Genomic DNA, 21,886 nt, shown 5'->3' with positions numbered 1-21,886 from the left:
AACATATAAAGGAGGCAGGATCTAGAGATAGGGAGGAAAGATTATATTTTGAGTGTTTGTCTTCCTTCTGGCAATTCAGCCATGTTATATCTCTAATCACTAATGGTGAGCAATAGTAAAATTTAAAAAAACTATAGAATAGTTTTGGTTGTGAGCCTAGCCTTTAATGGCTGAGCAATCTCTCCAGCCTTTAATCCCAGTACTCAGGAGGCAGAGCTAGGCAGATCTCTTTGAATTCGAGGCCAACCTGGGCTACCAAGTGAGTTCCAGGAAAGGCGCAAAGCTACACAGAGAAACCCTGTCTCAAAAAAACAAAAAACAAAAACAAAAAAGATATATATATATATATATATATATATATATATATATATATATATAATAAAATTGTAGATTAAATATACCATAATTGATAAATTATAGAATATATATACTCTGATTGATAAATTATGTTCATAAAACTATCTTTCTTACTTTTGGACAAAAATCTTTCAACTTTTTGATTAACATCAACATTTTGCATTAAAAAAATACTTTCTGACTGTTGTAATGACTAGCGGGATTCACATCAACACCCAGACTTTTCAGATACTTCTCTGTCTTCCATCCCACCTCCTCTCTTATTCTGGATGTTTCCATTTGTGAGATCCTAAGTCTACCTAAAATGCAAGGCAGAATATCAATTGGGCATACAAGTCGAGTAGAACTCAGGTCTCTGGGTTCTGGGCTTCCATTTTCGTTAATTAACTTGAGCCAGCCTCAACATGGCAGGGAAATTATTAACCTTTTTTTTTTTTTTTACTCAGATTCATCATACCAATAAAAGTAATAAAATCTGGTCAATTGTCTCCAGAAAAGTCTGTGAATAACATATTGCTTAATGCAAATGCATTAAATATCTTCAGTCTCTCCATCCAGACTTCCCTTCATAAAGCATCAGGAAGGATCCTGTTAGAGAAAACATAGCTTAGGTATTTCTAGAGGGTGCTCGAGGCTGACAGTCTAACATATAAGCAGGATTTGTTGGGACCCATGTTACTTTAGTTCAGCACTTTCTGAATTGAATAAGAAGGTGAGTTGTTAATATTTAAGCCACTTACTGCAAGTTAGAAGGAATATGAAATTATTTAGCCAGGAATATGATATGCTTATTAGAACCCACAGAGTGAAATGAAAATTCTCCAAGTGACCCTATAATTCTGAAATAAGAATACAATTCTATTGTGAGGAATGGAACAACAGTTCACAGCTGTTTCCCCAAAGGGGGAGAAACTGATTCAACCTTTGTCCTACCGACTTCCCTTCTTCTGTCTCTTCAAATGCTTTCCAAAATGTTTTGAAATATCTGTCCTGAAAACTTCTATCGTTGTAAGTATTCTTCCATAGTTTTTATATCTACTTAACACAAATTTTATGCATCCTTCTGATGATATTAGTTACCCTTACTTGCTCGAGAGTGTATCTTTTGTCTCTCTTTGGAGCCCAGCCCCTCTCTAGTTATGTTCATTTATATTTAATTCAATTGAACTACAGAATATTGGAGTCAATAGCTGATTTAAGACAACACTGATGGTCCAGATCATTGTTTCACAGAGTAGGAGAGAAAAATTAGACAACTCCCTAAAACCACATGCATAGCTTATAACCAAGTTTGTAAGTGGACTAAAGCATCTATCACTCCTGTGGCAGCAGCCTCATTGCTACACCATAGTATACCATCTGAAGTTTGTGTCTTTTCCTAGGAAGTCAAGATACACATTAGAGTCAAGTCAAACACTCTCACTGAGAATCAGAGGGGTCAGAAGAAAAAAATGGGCAGAATATGTTTAGATGAGACCAGAGAGTGTGCACAGGAATCCTGCCATGTTGGCCTGAGCCATGTAACTTTACCAGTTGGAGCTCCAGTGTCTTCTTCAAAGAAATATGAAATAAAAGTACTTTTCCTGAATGATTGTTGCTATGACAACATATGGCCAAACCTGCCCTGAATGAGAGGGAGTATCTGTGTTCTTCCTGCCACGTGGGTCTTACACTACTCCTACTTTCTGTGAATTACCGTCTTCCTTTCAATTATTGCACCTCTGGCTTCCTGTCTCTATCCTTGCTGACTCGTTCACAGTGTCTGACTGTAGGCCTCTCCATCTTGTAATCTTTTCTCATGAACTCCCCTCAGAGAATTTATACTGAGCAGGGATTTTTTACAATGAGATAGTGACAGGTGACATCATCTCCCTGCATGCCCTGCTCCTTTGCTTGAGGATACTTTCAACCCTGCTCTTTGTCTAATTTTTGAAAGTCATAGCCATTGACTGGGCATTCAGAAAACTGGAAATGAAACATTCCTAACCTAGACAAGAAAAGTTCCAACTGGGCATGGTTTTGTGGTCCTTTAATCCCAGCAAAGGAAGGAGGCAGATCTTTGTGAGTTAAGGGAGACCAGCCTGGTCTACATAATGACTTCCAGGCCAGCTATGGCCATGTATTGAACAGCATCTCAACAAAAACTACAACAACAACAAAACTACAAATAAATAAAAAAAAAATATCAGAAGTGTGAATATTAAGATTCAGAGTCTTTGTTCAATTCTTGTTTCACACATTGTGCTTTGAGCATAGACTTATAGAAAGTTCATATTATATACCTGTTGCCTCAGCAATTTGAGCTGCTCCTTTTTTGCACTTTGACCTGCCACCAGTGGTGAAATACCAACTTTGAAAGAACAAGTTAGAGGAAAGGATATTCTTGAGACGGCCAGGGTATCACTCATTTGAAAATTTCTCCATTATTTTGCAACTCTGTTAAGTCGCCAACAGCATTGCAAGATTTGGCTGTGGACACCTGGAAAATGTGAGACTTGAATATTTCATGTGGACACTCTGACTCCACTTCCCCTAAGGGAAGAGGAAGGGGCTGACCTGCATGTGTTAAATTTGTCCCTAAAGGGACACCTACTGTGCTATAGGGAACTTCCTGGTGGCATCATAGGCTTTCTACATTTACTTCCTATCTTCTCATCCAAAAAGAGTTTACTTAGCTGTTCATTTACTGAAACAAAGTACTATTCAGGGTCAGCTTTAGCCCCAGGTAGAGAAGACAGATGCTTATGGGATATGATTTTTAAAATGTTCACAAGCCTCCTACAGAAAATACTTTCCCTAACATCCTTACTAAAATTCCCATATTAGTCATTTCCTTGGAATGGAGCAATGAGGAGAAAAAAAAATTCTGATAAAATATACAAGCTATCTAAAAGTTACATCACACAAAGCCTCTTCACTTAATGTTCAAATTAAAACAACTTTAAGACACTTAAAAGGACTAAAGAAGAAAGAATTTTGATAAGAAACAGGAGGAAAACAAGGCATGGAACATGTCGAAGCTTGGAATAAAACAGAAACCAAACAGCCTAAGGAATATCATTCATGTTCTTCAAATGGAAGATCAAAAGCAACCCTAATTGTATATCCATCAACACAGTCTGTTGCCTTTTTATTCATCCATCTATCCACCCATCCACTCTCTTCCTAGACCAGACTGTGATGTCACACCCTGCCCAGTTTGAACCCATATTGGAAAATTCTTCTAAAAGGGCTGGAAAGATATCTGACTTAGCAGTTAAGACTGCTTGCTTCATGCCAGGCATAGTGGTACAAGTCTTTAATCCCAGAACTTGGAGGCCAGAAGAGCTCTGTGAGTTCAAGGCCAGCCTGGTCTACAAAGCTAGTTCCAGGACAGCCAATGCAACATGGAGAAACCCTGTCTCAAAAAAATCAAGCCAGAAAAAAACAAACAAAAAAGAGTGCTTGCTGCTCTTCCACTGGACCTGAGCTTAGTTTCCAGGACCTAAGTCAGGCAGCTCAGAGCTATCTGTAACTATAAAAGCTCCCACTAACTCTTCTGGCCTCAGGGTCATATATATTGGTAAGCACATATCTGCACCCACCCACTCACCCCCTACACACTTACACACACACACAAATACACATAATTAAATATTAAAAATAAATAAAAAGTGCCTATGATGGAATAGAAGCACATAAATAAAATCTATGTATCTACAGGTGAGGAAATGGTGATTAGTGTGTGTCTGCTTTATCTAAAAGTTATAAGCCACATTATACAAGATTAAAATGTGAGCTCAGTTTATCTATCTCAAAAATACATTTTTGACTCTGTTGTAGAACTGTCAAAAAAAACCACAGGAATTATGGGTGGCCTATAAGAAATATCACAAAGCCAGCCGGGTGGTGGTGACCCATGCCTTTAATCCCAGCACTCGGGAGGCACAGCCAGGCGGATCTCTGTGAGTTCAAGGCCAGCCTCGGCTACCAAGTGAGTTCCAGGAAAGGCACAATGCTACACAGAGAAACTCTGTCTCAAAAAACCAAAAAATAAAAAATAAAAATAAAGAAATATCACAAAACTTGAATAGTTTTCTATATGCAAATACCCATCTGGTTCCAAGTAACTACAACTCTTCAGTGAAACTGGGTTATCATAGCCATTGCTTCATTCCTAGGACATCAGTATACATTGTCACCAGCTGAGGGTTAATTTATGAAGGACGAACTTTGTCCTTATGGTGGAAAAAGGCTAGCAAGATCAACACAGCCTTTCCTATACACACTGAAATGCCATGCTTTGTTCAATCACTATGTGTAACTATTACAAATCAATTGAAATTGTGTATTAAAATTATCGGAGCTGGGAAACACTAGGATTTCGACATTTTCATTGTGATTAAATATGGCTGCTGGTCCTTCCTGGGACTCATGGAGCAGAAAGGTGGTAACAGATTCTGGGAGGCCAGTGATGTAGCAAGAGTTTTCCTGCCTTGCCCACAGTCAGGACAAATCTTTGTCACCCGCCAGTCCCACAGCCGCTCAGACCCAACCAAGTAAACACAGAGACTTATATTGCTTACAAACTGTATGGCCGTGGCAGGCTTCTTGCTAACTGTTCTTATAGCTAAATTAATCCATTTCCATAAATCTATACCTTGCCATGTGGCTGGTGGCTTATCGGCATCTTCACATGCTGCTGGTCATGGCGGTGGCTGCAGTGTCTCTCTGCCTCAGCCTTCTGCTTCCCAGAATTCTCCTCTCTCCTTGTCCCACCTACTTCCTGCCTGGCCACTGGCCAACCAGTGTTTTATTTATTGACCAATCAGAGCAATTTGACATATAGACCGTCCCACAGCACAGTGAGGACTCCTGAAGAAGATGAATTTTGTCAAGAGGAGTATAGGAAACCATAGCATCAAGTCTGACACATTTATAGCCTCAGTCATGACTGAATGACCAGGAGCCAGCCAGGACCACAAAGTAACAAGGGTAGGGCCAGAGGCAGCTGGGGAGAGCTAGGAAAAGGGCCAAGCCGATAATGAAAGGGGGAATTAAGGTACACATTAAGCTCTCCAAAGGGAAAAATAAGCAAAATTTCCAAGACATTTCTAAGAAAAATTTGAAATATTAACTTTTTTGCTAAAGTAGCAAAAATAGCAAACCTACTGGTTTCTCTCAGTACACTCTATTGCCTTTTTTTTTTTCCTTGAAGCCTTGAGGTGGTGAGGCCTCATTGAGCAGTAGTAAATGAGGTCCCGAGACTTAACAAGTTGTACACCAGCCAGTTACTCAGAGTTCAGAACGAGTGGGTTATTTTCCTGGTGTTCAGAATCAGCATATTTGGAGCTGGCTTCTGGGGACTGAGCCCGCTTCCCTGAGAGAGCTGGGATTCCAGTGGGCAGACAAGCTGTCTTATTTCATGAAGTGAAGCTGCCACTGGAACCCAGGGCACTTGATTGAAATTTCAGACATGTGATTTTGTCAGAGTTCGGATGCCTTCCTTTTGAAATGCCTTGCCTTAATAACTACTTTAACCCATTGCCAATCTTTGCGCCAAGCATGCCTCCCAATGATTGGGGAAATTAATGAACAGGCACCAGCTACAGCAATTAAACCTAAACACCCCTGATTTCAGCGTTAGGCAAAAGCCTGCCTTGAATTTCTCTTGACAATGCAGAAGTCCTGCCATCTCTGAACTGTTGGATTATTGAGGTGAACTGCAACAGCGTACAGGAAAGGGCTGTCACAGCAGCTGTGCTGGGCAGGCAAGACTGAGGACAAGCTTCCCAGGCCTGGGGCAGCCCACGCACTGCTCCCCAAGGCCAGCAAACGCTAGGTGGCCGACAGCCACACGAATAGACCGGGTTTCTCGAGGTCTGAGGGTGCTTACTTGTTTAAGAAAAAGCTAAAATCTGCTCTGGTGTCCGTCACTACTTCACAATTCCCATGCCCTGGAGCATTCCTCTTTTCAGATCCCAGGCATTTTTTTTTTTCTCGCGCTTCCCTACGTGCACTCCAGGATGTAGACAAAATGAAATCCAAGTGTTCTATGTGGGGGTGGATTTTTTTTCTTTTTTCTTTTTTTTTTAGAAACAAACAGAAAATTAAGTGAAAAAAAAAAAATCCTGTTCTCACTTTTTTCCTTTTGGAAGGGGTATGTTTGTTTTCCCAGAGACACTTTCTGGCAGCTCTGAGGGAATTCAATTCTAATAAACTCTTTTCTTAAAAAAAAGTATAAGCCCTTGCTTAACTTTATTTTCTGACTTCCAAGTCTAATAAAAACCCATGGCAATTGCTTCTTCTTCTTTTTTTTTTTTTGAATGTGTCAAAATTTCTGATTTGAGAATACCAGCATTTTCTGAAAAGACAGAATATTTTTACAAAAAGTTAGCAATATTTAGACTATTATCTAATATGGTAGGAGAAAATATTTGGAAAAGTTTTTAGAGCCATTAATGTTAGGTAAATCAGAATCAAATCATGATGGTTGCTAAGTTATTTAATAATCGTGAAAAGTAATAAAATTAAAGACATTCAATAAGTTAGAAGAAATAAATTCTAAATATCTCAGTTGTTCTCAACTACAAACATTGTTTTTGTAAGAAAATAGCAACTGCTGGAAGTGAAGTATATTTGGTGGAAGACTGTACATTTGACACCCTTTGCTTTATTCATCATAGTCCTCCTTGTTAACACTGCTCTTCTCGTCTCTGCTCATGAGCCACACTCAGTACCAACTGTATACATTATTTCTCTCATTCAGGTATTCATGATGTCAAACGGCTTTATTAAAACTAATTCTAGAGGAAGCATTGGCAGGGGCTTCATGGAACTTAGAAGTCTCTATAAAACATACTCAGATAGCATCCTTTCAAAACTAGCCAAAGGAATGTCAGAGTGGGATTGTTACTATATGATTTTACATCCACATTTGAACAACTTTTAGGATGAAAGAGAAGTGGTCAGCCACAGCAGTCACATAGTCTACATCATGCCAATCCTAGGTAAAATGGGGCCCATTAAATCTACTGGTCTGAATAATTGATAATAAAGAAAGATGGTTAGTGTTAGCTAAAGATGTGTAGTATGCTTACCATACCTCCTCCTCTGTCTCCAACAGCCCCCCCCATCCCATCAGCTTGACCTCTTGGACTCACACTGCAAGCTTCTTCGCATCTCATTCCACTTCTGTCATCACCACGTATTTCCAGAACTGCCATGACCAGGTGAGGATTTGGTGAGTCCTGTATAATCTGTAAATGCTCTTAGAAAAGCCTTTCTGCCATGGCTCAGGTCCCAGGGAGCCAGAAGCCTTCAGTGAGGAGTTTGTGGACAAGACACTGTCCCCTAGGCAAAACAATAGCACCAGGACTCTGTTATTTAGTATTGCAAAAACTTAGTATCATAGGAAGAAATCCCACTCATTAAAACAGTAGAATTCATAGACCAAACCCATTTCTGACTATGAAAAATTTAGCTCGATGTTTCTTCAGACACAAATATGATAAGGTAGTTTGCAGAAAGACTTTTGCTTACTTTCATGAGACTCTGAAGAAGGCTGCTGGATGTTTTTACACTTCAGTATATGTAATGATCTCCATCTCATCAGGCACTGATTACCCCTTCGCAAGCTCAATTAGATACTCAAGAATCCACCTACTTCAAAAACTCACTTTATGTGTTGAACATGAACGGTTACTCCTGTCAAACATGATAAGGTTCCATCTTTGTTAGTCAGTCTCTAGCCAATACAGAGGAGACATTCATATGAGCTCTTCGGATTGCTCAGGACTCTGATCAGAGTGAGGTACAAAGTTGACATGAGAAAACAAATTCCCCCATTCCTGTAAAAGTGACATGGTGTATGTCCCAGGAAAACACACCAAGTTTAGCATAGACTTGAAATTAAGGGCTACGATCAGTTCCTGAGAAATAACAACATTGAGTATAACCTAAACCTCACTAAGAAAAAAAAAAAAAGATTCCTTTAATGGTCCAGCCTTGGCAAAGCATAGCTAAACTGTAATTCAGCCACCTCGGGTAGGTACAGGAACAAGCTGCAGTGAGCGGAACCAGGATCACCATTCAGCAAACTCAAGCATTTCCAAACAAGATGAGTTTTCCTCCTCAGCTGTCTAGTTTACCATTAACATAGGAAGAAATCAGGCGTCTGTAAACTGTGCTTAATCCATTCTTTAAACAGCACGATATGATAGCCTCTTTCATTTCTCCCCACACTGCATTTTGTTGGTTTTGTCTCAGAGGCTTTAGCACAAGATGGGGACTTGTGCTGGGAGGCCTGCAGATTACAAGAAATAATGACCTGTATATATTTAGTTGTTCAAAGGAAATTAGAGTAGCCTGATTTTTATTATTCCCCATTGCCTCACGTTCTCTGGTGTAATAACTTGCCCTGTTCTCTAATTTGCTTTTACATCATCGGAAATGTATAGCATTTAGCCCACAAACTCCCATGACCAATCAGGACCTGCTGCTGAGCTAGGTTAACACAACCTTGCAGGGAATGGCAAGCTCTCCTCGGCAGGCCAGCCAGAGATGGTGATGAGCTTCTCTCCCCTCAAGCCCAGTTAGAGACAACCTTTGACAATTTGCCCCTACCCCCACTGAGTTCTGTGTGTCCTGCTCTTGAATATAAGAGCTTTCTTTTCAAGTCTGGTGTCAGAGAAAATATCCTTTGCTGGAAACATTAGCATGCAGCTGCTTAGGGTTAAATTTTTAATTGTTAACTTCCCAGTGCATGCCCAGGAACACTGCCTCGCCCTGCTTTTCCATCCCTCTAATCTCTTACTATTTTCACTCACACCGAAATCTAAAAGCCATCTGCTTTCAATTCTCTGTCAGTAAAAAAAATGGTTGTTTTAGATAGCATGGGTGTATGGTGATGTATATGTGTATTTTGTTTGTATGTCTGTGTACAGATGTAGGCAAGGATGTACACATATGTGTGCACATGGGTGTAGAGTCCAGCGTTGGATATCTTCTTTAGTTGCGCCCTGTCTTATTTGTAGACATATAGTCTCTCACCCACTTAGAGCTCACTGGTCAGCAAGCCCCAGGGATCCTCATGTCCCTGCCTCCCCATTGTTGGGATTACAGGCAAAGGCTGTCACTCTGGCAACGTCTAGCTTCTTACACAGGTGTTGGAGATCTGAACTCAGTCCACATGCTTGTACAGGAAGCATTTTACTAACAGAGACAGCCCAGTCATGTTTTAAATGTGTGTAAGAGTTACAGTTAGATCTTTAGTTTGTGGTTTCATGGGGACTTTCTGATCCTATAACATATGATCTGTAGCTGCTAGAGAGAAGGCAGAGCTCCGTGGCTAAAGTATCCTTATTCCTTATCACAGGAAGTAGCATTACACTATTGTCAGTTGTAACTAACTTTTTTCCCCCTCTACAACCCATGAATGGTATTTGTACTCTTCTGAGACAAAAGTAACATTTGAAAGACAGGCAAAGGTGATTTTCATTTAATTAAGAGGGTTTTTCAAGACCTTTAGTGGCGTTTGTGTGGTTTCTTTAAAATCTACTGCAGCAGTTGAGCTGTGTGCTCTCAAATAGGCAGGATTTGGCAAGATAAAAATGACAAGAACTATATAGTGAGCAGTTTTAATAATCACAACTTCTGAAATTTACTCCATGAGCATATTTTAGGAGCTCAATAAATTTGATCTTTATAAATGTTTCTTCTTCTCTCCTCAAACATTTCTTTGCAGTCTGGGCAATAGCCTCATTATTAACCGAGTCTCCGTTCCAAAACAAACTCAGGTCCCTCATATTCACCCTACTTTAATTTCCTTCAGTCTCATAGATTTGAAGATTAACTACTGGTTTTGTTTTGTCCTCTTCTTGCCTGCTCTGGGAGCCACAACTTACCTCATTTTTCTAATTATGATTTCTTAGAAATAACACATTCCTTTTTGTACTGTCAAATGTCATGCTTCTAACTGTTCCCCACTTCTTCTGAAGTCATCACTAAATTCCCCCACTCTCCTTAAAGTACCAGGCTACTGTGGTTCAAGAGATAACTTTTAAATGTTCTTATTTTATAGTTAACTTACTCTCCTGGCCATAGTTTTATTACTGGAGCTTAGGCGATCTCTCTTATGAAACTGCCCCCCTTGCCCTAAATTCCATTCCTGGGTAACACGGTACTTGTTTGAGTCTGTCTGTCTCCAGAGATGGCACAATTCTTTTGAGATTCCTCAGAATCATAACCTTTCAAGGGGCCCTTTGCATTTCAGAACAAGATTAGGTAGGAAGTTTGTACCTCTGTGTCCAAGTAGATCAGTCAACAGTTATTCTTCCCAGAAACTGCCCAGGTGGTTGATTGTGGGCCAGGGTCTGAAAAGGAGTGGGACGGTGTAACGAAGCAGAGAAGAAAAATGCTAATATTTTCTCTACAGTGACAAAAATATTCAGTTTCTGAACTCTAGGAAACAATTCATTCCATTTGATTCCATTAATTCCAAAATGAGTCCCTTGGGAATCCGGCAGAACAGTATTAGGGCAGAAGCAGTAGATTACATATTTACTATTTCTCTTAAGGTTCTGGTTCCAGTTTTCCTCTGTCTTTCACTTCTTCTTCTTCCCAGAGCTAGTACAAACCTGTGATCTCAAATATTTTTTGATATAGTAACTCAACTTGCCTTATAATTCATTCATATCTGAAGTGACTTTTGATGATTTTAGGTATATTCACAGAATTTTGTAGCCAAATGTAAAGCATATATAAAAGTTGTTGTCGGCCCCTAAAATGTCTGCCCTTGACAAATGCTTTACTGCCTTTACAGATAGACCTATTTCATAAACATATAATATGTGGCCTTTTGTAACTGGCTACTTTTACACAGCACACTCCTCAGAATGGCTCCACGTGCTGTAACATATATGCTGACTAAAAGAAGCCAGTATGAGTTTCTATTTTTCTTCTTCCTTGTCCATACTAATTATTTCCATTTTATTGCCATAATTCTAGTAAATATAAAACAATATATTATGTCTGGTTTTCATGTTCTTGATAGTTATCTTCATTGGAGGGGTCTGCATGGCTTTTGTTAATTTGTATGGGACAAATGGCTTCTCCAATTGTGGAGTTGAATGATCTCTTTATGTGGTGTAAGCACAAAGTGCTCATCAGATGTGTGATCTACATACTTCCTCTAGGCTCTTGATTGACTTTCACAATTTTCATTTCAAGTTTTGATGGTTAAAACTTTTCATTTTTCTGAAGCTCTGTCTTTTTTATCTTTTGTTACCTATGCTGTTAGTGTTGCTTCTGAAAATCTTTTCCTACTCAAGATAATGAAGATTTATGCCTCTATTTTCTGGAACTTTTGTGACATTAGCACTTATGTTTAGGTCTCTGGGCCATTTTGAGTTAATTTGCGTGTATGCTGTGAGACAAATTCCAAGTCCTTTGTTTTGCATATGAGTTTAGAGTTCTCTCAACATTAGTTCAAAACACTATTCTTTTACCATTAAACTGTACTGGCAACCTTATTGTAAATCAATTGTAAATATGAAGGCTTGCTTCTGCAATCTACATTGTGCCTAGTATTTTTCTGTATATCAGATCATGACTATGCAAATATATATACTTAATTTTTTTCCCAATCAGAAATTCCTTACTCCCTTTTTCCTGCTTCTCTTTACAAGTAAAATGTTGCTTATAATTGACTATATTGTATGTAACTGACCTTATATTATACACATATGACTGAAGGTTTTGTAGATATCCTTTATTATGTTGATAAAATTTACTTTATTTCCTAGTTTATTGATTGCTTTTGCTATGGCAAGGTGTTGGATTTTGTCAAATGCAGTTTCTGTATCTATTGAGATAATCAAATCGCTTTGTCCTTTATTGACATTCTGTTGATTTCAGATGTTAAACCAACTTCTAATCAATCCCACTGGGTCATAATACATAATTTTTTTTAATGGCTTACATACAATTTGCCAGCATTTTGTTAAGGATTTTGTATCTGTGTAAGAATTTATTCTGTATAAATTTCTTTAATTGTCCTGCCATTGAATGTCAGTAATAGGAGGCTCTGAGTTAGGAAGTATCTTTTCCTAGTCTAATTTCAGGGAAAGTACATGAAGAATTAGTACTAATTTTTTGATAGAACTAATCAGTGAAGCAATGCTAACACAGTTTTGCTGTGTATTGGGCTGAGCTGCATTTCTGTGTTTCTAAGTAGAGACATTGCATCTTATTTGCAAAGCTGAGCTCACTGGACAATTGTCAATGGCAGTTTTATGAAGGTCAGGAGAGTAAATCACTCCTCAAGATATAGCAAGAAGGAAGAAAAGGTGAAGAGTCCCCTCAACTAAAGAAGTCTTACATATACCAGGCACTATTTGGAGCATAGTCTGGTAGAAAGGAAAGCATATCATAGAAGGGTATGAGGAAAGATCAGTGGCCACGAAGTCTGATTCTCCAAATTGCTTTTGCCACTAGAGTTCCTGTGAGCTGCAGAGACTCCGTGTCTGAAATTGCCTGTGTGAGCTGACATGAAAGGCACGTCAATTATATTATATGTAATATGGATTTGTGAGTAATGACTGGGAGAGATGCCAACATTTAGGCTTCTCCCAAGTCCTGTGAATTACTACTACACCTCTATTAAGGGTATCATTAATATCTGAAAAATTCTTTCTATGCCAATGGAATTGTCTCTTAAAATAAAATAAAAATGAAGTTCTACATATTTTAAAATATTTAGTTCAATGACTAAAATTTGTATCTGTTGCATTAGAAAGTCAATGACATGTCACATCCTGTAAAGATTTCCACCATAAACCAGTCAGAATCGGCCAGTCCTTCAGAAAAGTTAAGCCATCTAGTAGTTCTTCTAGGCTGCTAATTCCTTTTAGTATAACACAGAGATTAAGCCACTAATTATGGACTCAGAGTCCTTTTTATCGATGTCTGGTTTAGTACACTGCAGTTTTTAAACTTGAGAAAATGTTCTTTCAGTAGTTCAATTTCTTAAGCTTTCAAAACAGAGATTATGTATATCCTCAATATGGTGTCTTAATGGATATTTATATGTGGATTACATGTTATTTACTGCATTGCTACCATTGTCATTGTTGTTTCCAGAAACAATCAGCTATGGGGCCAAATTCCGTGTGATGTGCCCAATAACTTACTCACCTACTCTTTCTGAAATGACATAATCATCCTTCCTATTATTCATCTTCTATTTTGTCCTTGATGCTTTTTCAAGTTCTAGAGCATCTTCTTATAGATTCCCTCATGTCCTTTCTGACAGTATTAGAACATCTACTTATACTCTGGAGCATTACTCTTCAATTTTTGCTTCCAATGTTGTGAACACTTATTGAGTCTGTCAAGCTCAGTACTGATCCCCTAAACTCATCTTTCCAATCTATGTCAAGTCCTTCAGGGCATAGATTGCCATTCCCATTTTATAGATGACAAAAATGGATAACAAGACTTGACCTATTTAGTTCATTCAGTTTATATATGACCACCCTACAAAATAGATTTGTTCTTCTGAGTATGAAATCCATGCTACTTCTTATCCTTCAAGCTGCTGCCAAGGTAATTTTGTTATAGTGTAGTTTTGATTATACACACTCAACTTGATGGGTCCTTATTGCCTATAAAATAAAGCCCACACTCTTAGCTTGAGAATTCAAAGCTTGTGATAATCTGGTTTAAACCTACTTTTCTAGACTCTACTCACTGATCCTTCTCACACCCATTCCATTCCAACCAAAACATATGACTTTTCATTGCAAATATGCCCTCTACTTCCTTCTATAGCTGCCTTTGCCTCTTCCTGTGTCCTCTACCCAGTGCCACCTCTACCATGAATGCTCTCAATCTCAGAGAGATGTGAAATCCTTTCATCTCCATGCTCAGAGGCATGGATTGTACCAGCCTATGATTTACAGCCTTCTTAACTTAGGAAAAATATTAGAGGGAAGTGAGATTAAGAGGATTTCAAGAAAAATAGTCTGAGGGAAAAGCTAAGAACTAAGCTAGTGTTAGCTACATAGACAAGGAAAAACCCAGAGTGAAAAGGAAGAACATAGTAACGGAGTGTAAAAGTACGTTGTGCTGAGAAAGGAACCAACTTGTTTCATTTTCCCACTCATTAGAACATATAAATTATTAGGTGAAGTGAAGGGTATCAATAGATAAGAATTTTGGCAGTACCAGAAGATTGGCTTTCATATGAAATTACTGGCTTGGCATATTTTATATGTTATTTCTGGCTGTTAATTCAGTTTGACTCAGACTTTTGTGTGTGAAGTGCTTTTCCAAAATTGAAGATATTCTTGAGAGTTAGAAGGATGGGAAGAAGCCAGGAGTAGCCATATTCCATGAAATTAATTACTTGGACAGATGCTTGTCAAAGTACACCAATATGGATGTTAAGTACTCATATGTGAACATATTCCAATTTTCATATAAACCTGAAAATTATGGAACATGGAACTGTGTCTTATTCATAGAGTCTGTTAGCACCTTCCATGTGATGATGCATAGTTACAGAGTCTTTCATAAGACCTGGCATTTTGTTTTTAATCAGTCATTATATCCACACCCAAATGATGAGTTTGGTGGGTTAAATGAAGAATGAGCAGATAAGGGAGGTGCACATGTCCAGAGCCAAGGTTTGGTGTGATGACATGTGCTCCTAGGCCTTGGTATGTACAACTTAAGGCAAGATTTCTGAACTTCAGTACTACTTATATTTAACATACTTAATTCTTTGTCATATGGGCAATCCCTTTGACTTACATAATGTATAGCAATGTCACAGGTTAATATCACTATATCAATAGCATTTCCCAGTATTGACATCCAAAATGTTTCCTGGCTTGGCCAAATGGCTCCAGTGAGCCATAAAATTTTGAAGAGAATGGTAAACAGTGAAACCTAGATGCATTCCTTCAACCAACTCACTTATAGCTTTTAAAGTCATCCTGTATCTATTTTATAAGAATTAGAATCTGACACTTACAGAGAGCATGGCTAAGGGAAATAACTACGTGGGGGAAAAAAAAGAAGTGCTCACTGATGCCAGCAACAAACATTCCTGATGGAGGCTCATTACCAAGGGGCAGGGACTAGTGAAGTTTCTTAAGAGGTTGTCAAAATGTAGTGTAAGAAGGCGATGTCTGGAGAACCTAAGCAATGATATAGAAGAGTAAATAATCCCTTTCTAGGTCCTGGAATGGCAGGTATAGATAAAAGAGTATAGAGAGATACCACACATGGCAAGAAGAAAGACCTGATCCACCTTATTAGGTAAAACAAGATCCCAAATGCCTAGCTAAGGAAAAGGCTAAGTTCTAGGATCTGTGACCCTAGAGTAAACCTGTATCTGAAAAAATTTAACTGCAACTATTACAAAGTATGAGGGTAAGCCAGATTCTGATCTCAAGCTTGGAATTCAAAAAAAGGAGTAGGACATAACTATCACAGGTAGGCTTTGTAAAAAATAGTAGTTGATGTGCAGGAGAGCCTTGAATGGTACAGTGGCAGACCCTAAACATCTCACTTGTATTAGTTGCTTTATCATTGCCATGACAAAATACCTGAGAAAAGCAACTTCCAGCAAGAAGGATTGGTTTGGCTTACAATTAGAAGGTACAGTCTGTCTTTGCAGGAAAAGATAGCAGCAGGAGCTCAGAGCACCCATCACACGGTATCTGTAGTCAGGAATGAAAGAGAAATAAGTTCTGGGCTTGGCTGGCTTCCCCTTGTTCTGTTCTGCTTTTCAGTCTGGGACTCAATCAGATGGAATGGTGCTGCTGTATTTAGAGTAGGTGTTCCCAACTCAATTAACCTAAACTAGATAATCCCTCACAGACATGCCTAGAGTTCTCTTTCCACAATGATTACAAATCCCATCAAGTCAATTCTCAAGAGTAACTACCATACCACTTGATCCAACAGACTGAGTCAAAAGATGGCAACAGATTGCTAGTCTGCCACAAGATACTGTAATGACCTCACTAAACCATGCAGGACTTAATAGTACATGGGACGAGTGAACAAACTATAGATGCCAAATGATCCTACTTTTATATTTAATGGGTAAAATACATAATTACAGCTAACTAGTTACAACTATCCACACATAGGAAATATCATGAATAAAAAAGTGAAGGTCATTTTTAGGATCTGAAAGATTGAAAGACAAAAGGAATCCCGCATGGCTTTTATTCCCTCCTTTATATTTTATCTTCCATGTTTTGGGTGGGAAGTGTTTTAATAACCACTTTTAAAATATTCTTCAAAAAACACCATGCTGTCGCAAACCAGAACTAGACTTGGAACTAGCATGGCTGATTACCTAAGTAAGGAAAATATTCGAGTTTATGAGAAAGCTGAGGGATGGTACAATCTGAGAAAAGTGTGAAAAATCCAGAAAATATGGATTGCGTGGTGGAAATGAACACACTCCTACACAAATTTAACAAGAAGTTAACATGTGTTAGCAGAGTGCTTTGCTCCTAACAGACAACTGCTTTGTAGTTTAAAAAAAAAAAAAAAGCTCGTTCTCCCTCCCATGGACTTAATCACCAGCGGCTCTTTTGGAAAGGAAAGAAACTCTGTGGCCTAAACTCTGTGGCCATATGAAACTGTGTATTAGACTATAGAGTGGAGAGTTTGTTTGGAATGATGGATGGTTTGACAATGTAACACAGTTAGACAAGAGCAGCCATCAATCACTTTAAATCAATGATAGACCTTGGGTGTGTTTTGTGCCACTTTCATTCATTCTAGTGCCCAGAGAGTTGCACAGAACAACCTCATGACCCCATATGAGCAAAGAAAATGGCTTTTAAAGTTGTTTCCAGGCTCTATTCATCACTCATTCCTGGGTGAGATGCCAAGAAATAACTTTCATGTGTTTTTCTTCAACTCATCTTTCTCACCTAAAATAAAATTTGCTTAAAGATAGGCAAATAGACAAGGAAGAGAAAGAAAGCCCATGTGAGCATGCTGGGCTTTGGGTCTGGCAAATGGCTTAGCATCCAAGCTTTTCTTCTAAACTTGTTTTCCTCATCAAAGATCTGCTCAGATATTTTTCTCATATTTCTGGAGGGGAGCTGTTATTTCCCCAAGAGTTCTTCTTGGGCCATTCTAGAAGATTTGAAGAAGGGCAATCTGTCATTGGTGTCATCAGTGCATACTGACATTGTTACTCCTCAGTCAATATCATGAGCGAGTTTCTCTGTGGGTGCAATAATGTTCACTGTTACTCTCATCACCATAGTTATTGATGGTTAGTACACCGACTCCGGAATCCTCACACTACTTTGTGATTGATATGGACTCAGAGTATGTACCAATGGAAGGACTGAGGGGATATAATGCATTTCATAACTTCAGGGGGATCTAGAAACCCCTAAAATAGCCCTCTTTTTCAAATACTCTGAAACAGACTCCTTAACCCAAAACACTGGCTCAGCTCTGCCACCTTCTTAAAACTCCAAGGTCCTTCACTTTGCCCTCATTATGATTCCTTCCCTAGCCTAGGAGTGAGATGGGGAGGTGACAACAAGCCAGCCCTTCCAAAACAAAAAGGTTCATTGAAGCAATTCACTATCAGGCCAAGGAAAAGTTGAGCAAATCTAAATTTTGGTGCTGTGGGATGGTCTGTATGTCAAATTGTTCTGATTGGTCAATAAATAAAACACTGATTGGCCAGTGGCCAGGCAGGAAGTAGGTGGCCAGGCAGGAAGTAGGTGAGACAAGGAAAGAGGAGAATTCTGGGAAGCAGAAGGCTGAGGCAGAGAGACACTGCCAGCCACAGCCATGACCAGCAGCATGTGAAGATGGCGGTAAGCCACCAGCCACGTGGCAAGGTATAGATTTATGGAAATGGATTAATTTAGCTATAAGAACAGTTAGCAAGAAGCCTGCCACGGCTATACAGTTTGTAAGCAATATAAGTCTCTGTGTTTACTTGGTTGGGTCTGAGCAGCTGTGGGACTGGCGGGTGACAGAGATTTGTCCTGACTGTGGGCAAGGCAGGAAAACTCTAGCTACATTTTGGTCTTTTTTTGTTGTAAGTATTATAAAAATAAGAGTTAACTGGAATTAAGTATACTTTATCTCTTATAGTAAATGAAGCTACCAAATATTACCCAGGTGTTCCATCTACTAGGAAAAACATTTGTCATCTGTCATGTAGGACATTTTATCAGGATGCCAAACAATTGTATGGGTAGACAGAAATAGCTCTGCTGAGGTTTTAAGATGTTGAGGTTCTGTTAACATATATGCACTATTTGATTTAAAAAGTCAAGGGAAGTGAAGTGAACACTAAAATAATCACTAAGTAGTGCTAGGAATATAAACACCTCAGATACAAGGCAACCTAGAAGGATTAAATTTATTGGCTGAGGATGCAAAATCTGGTTAAAGTCTAGACATAGTAGATGGAAGATTATTAACAGGGGATCAAACATTCCATTTGAACTTCTAGTTTTCACCATTTTCTTGGGATAATTTATGTTTTGGGCACTCTTAGGGATTAAAATCTGATCAAAAGTCTGATCTCTAGTAATAATTTAAAAAGATAGTATATTCATAATTGTGTCACTATTGTTATAGAGAACATAGCAAATATGAGGATTTTCAATTAAAGTAATATAGCTATGTATGTTGCGTTTGTTGGTTTTTGTTTTATGTGTATCAATCTGACATGAGCTGAAGTTATCCTGGAAGGGAAAGTCAGTTGAGAAAATACTTCCACCAGATTGCCTGTAGGCAAGTCTGTAGGGCCATTTTTTTGATGAATGATTGATGTAGGAGGGCTTAGCCCACCTAGGCAGGTGGTTTTGAATTGTAAAAGAAAGAAAGCTGAGCAAACTATTAGGAGGAAGCTAGTAAGCAGCACTACTCCATGGCTTCTACTTTAGTTCCTGCCTCAAGGTTCCTGCTTTATGATCTTGCTTTGATTTCCCTCTGTGATGAACTGTTACCTGGGAAATATAAGATAAAGTAAACTCTTTCTTCCCCAAGTTGCTGTTGGTAATCGTCTTTATCATGGGAACAAAAACTCCAATTAAGGCAAATTTGTGATATATGTATGTCTCTGTGTGTGTTTATGTGTGATATAATGTATGAGTATGCATGTGAATTGTATTTAATTTTTTTTTTTTTTTTTTGGCTTTTCAAGACAAGGTTTTTCTGTGTAGTTTTGATGCCTATCCTGGATCTCGCTCTGTAGACCAGGCTGGCCTTGAGCTCACAGAGATCCTCCTGGCTCTGCCTCCCAATTGCTGGGATTAAAGGCATGCACCACCACCGCTGAGCCTTAAATATGATTTTTGTCATGCTGAAAAGATCAGTTTATGACAGTATTGGTAGTTAAAGCATGTCATTAATCTCCTTTTACTTTATTGAAGGTTAAAGTGGGAAGAAATGTGCTTTCTGCCAGGCAGACTCGAGACCAATCATAGATCTGAATAACTGTTAGGATCCTAATAGTGTACTCACTAGCATGTCCCTTATTTGAAAGGAAATAAATACACAAACAAACAAACAGCCTAAACATTTAAACCCCCAAATTCAGAAATCCATCATTCAGGAAAGTGTGTGTGTGTGTGTGTGTGTGTGTGTGTGTGTGTAGGAAGGACTTACACATGGTAGAGAAAAACCCTTACATTCCTACACAATCCTTAGAAGGGTGCAAACAGACTTCTCTCTGTATGCATCTGCTCCAGTAGGCAGAGAAGAATATTCCCTGGAAGTGAGAAAAGCCAGCAAAGTATCCCTCCTGCCGGGTATCCAGTCCACGGATCTCAAAGTAGAGCTATATTTTTATTTTTCCTGTAACAGCAGAGATCTGTTGTTTGGCTACCAAATTACAGGTTGTGTCTGGTTCTCACATACTTCTGCTTTTCATGTGCTGAACAAGGAGAGTAATGACAGGCTGCTTCTTTCTCTTGTGGGATTTAGGTACTCTTCATCATAGAATGGGTCATTTTTCTAAGAGAACCTGCCAGCTTCAAAACTGGAGGTGTATGCCATTCATGTGGGGATGGAAAACCCATAAAAATGAGCAGTTTTGGCTAGAAAGATGGGTTCTAGTTACTTGTTCCCAGATCTAAATGACATGTTTATGAGTCATACCCTTATTATCTAATCCTAACACTACCATCCAAAGATCACTATCATTAAATGACTACTCAGGGAAGGGTCTCTGGGAAATTTTAGCCCAGAGAAAATTATACACATTCATTCAGTTATGGAACATCACTCAGAACACACTTTTTATGCATTTTTTAAAAGTGCTCTATTGATAATCTATAAAAGATAATTAAACAACTCACAGTAAGTATTGTCCAAATGTATATTATCTGATATTCTGAACATGAGACCAGTTAACTTAAATATACCACATAGTGAGGAAAACTGCTGCACACATATATTAGTATTTGAATCAGTTAGCCATTGCACAAATATTCCCTTCAATGTCTAATGTGTGCCTGTGCTCTAGCATCACTGAGAAGTGAAACATGACTAAATGGAGTAAGAGTAAAGAAATGGTGTATCCATGGAGCCCACTGACAACTGAGAAGACTGTAGGAACAGTTTATTGAGAGATCCTGGATCAGTATGCCCTAACCCAGAGCAGTATTGGGGAACTTTGCTGGCCAAATCGGGAAAGAACCTTGGAATTTTGACTCATCAGAGAATTTCTAAAGACTCTTTTTGGCAGACAGGACCCATTTTGAGGACATCTGGGCTTCTTCAAGTAAAATTAATTTATTCTTATTTTCTTGAAAAATAAAAAAGGAAAAAGTAGACATTTCCTTGTCCTTAAATCATTTGTTTTGTCCAAAGACTAAAAAAATAAAACAAATTCATTTGCACCATCTTTCATATTTTTGGAATAAGAAACTATTATTACATTTTATTAGAAAAGGAAATGAAAGAACACAGGATCCAATTTATATCAGCCCATGACAGTAGAAAGATTTGGTGGAGCTGAGGATTTTTCTCAGGCCCACGGCTACACCATGAGGAGGTGTAGGCGGCACTCAAAGAACTCTTGTTTTTCAGTCCTGAGCCAACAGGATGTATTAAGATGCCAGACCCACGCTATCTTATCAAACTGTCACTTTGACACACCTTATTTTCTCCCGGGGAGATTTCCCACAAGTTAGAATTGTTAAATTCTGCATCTCTTTTGACTAGCAATCCTGTCCTTAACTCATTTTCCTCTTCTCCAATTTTACTCTGGGAAGTAGCAGAAGCTAAAGCTCATCTTTGACCCTGTGCTGAGTGCCTCAGTTTCCCTACTCACCAATTCTACCTTTCACAAGAGAATAAGACACAAATACAAGTCCTCAGACTCAGATGATATTGTATCTCATACAAAATCAGCCTGTCCTTCAGAGCCCTTCAGCATCTTCCTCATTTTCACCCAATTCCCCATCACAATGATCTTTATCCTCATTTCTTTGGGCATTCTGGTCAAGACTGAGATTGTCTCAGTACCCCTCTTCCC

Source organism: Peromyscus maniculatus, chromosome 4, assembly GCF_049852395.1.
Source record: "Peromyscus maniculatus bairdii isolate BWxNUB_F1_BW_parent chromosome 4, HU_Pman_BW_mat_3.1, whole genome shotgun sequence".
In the NCBI taxonomy this organism is placed as follows: domain Eukaryota; kingdom Metazoa; phylum Chordata; class Mammalia; order Rodentia; family Cricetidae; genus Peromyscus; species Peromyscus maniculatus.
Note: the sequence above shows the minus strand (reverse complement) of the source record.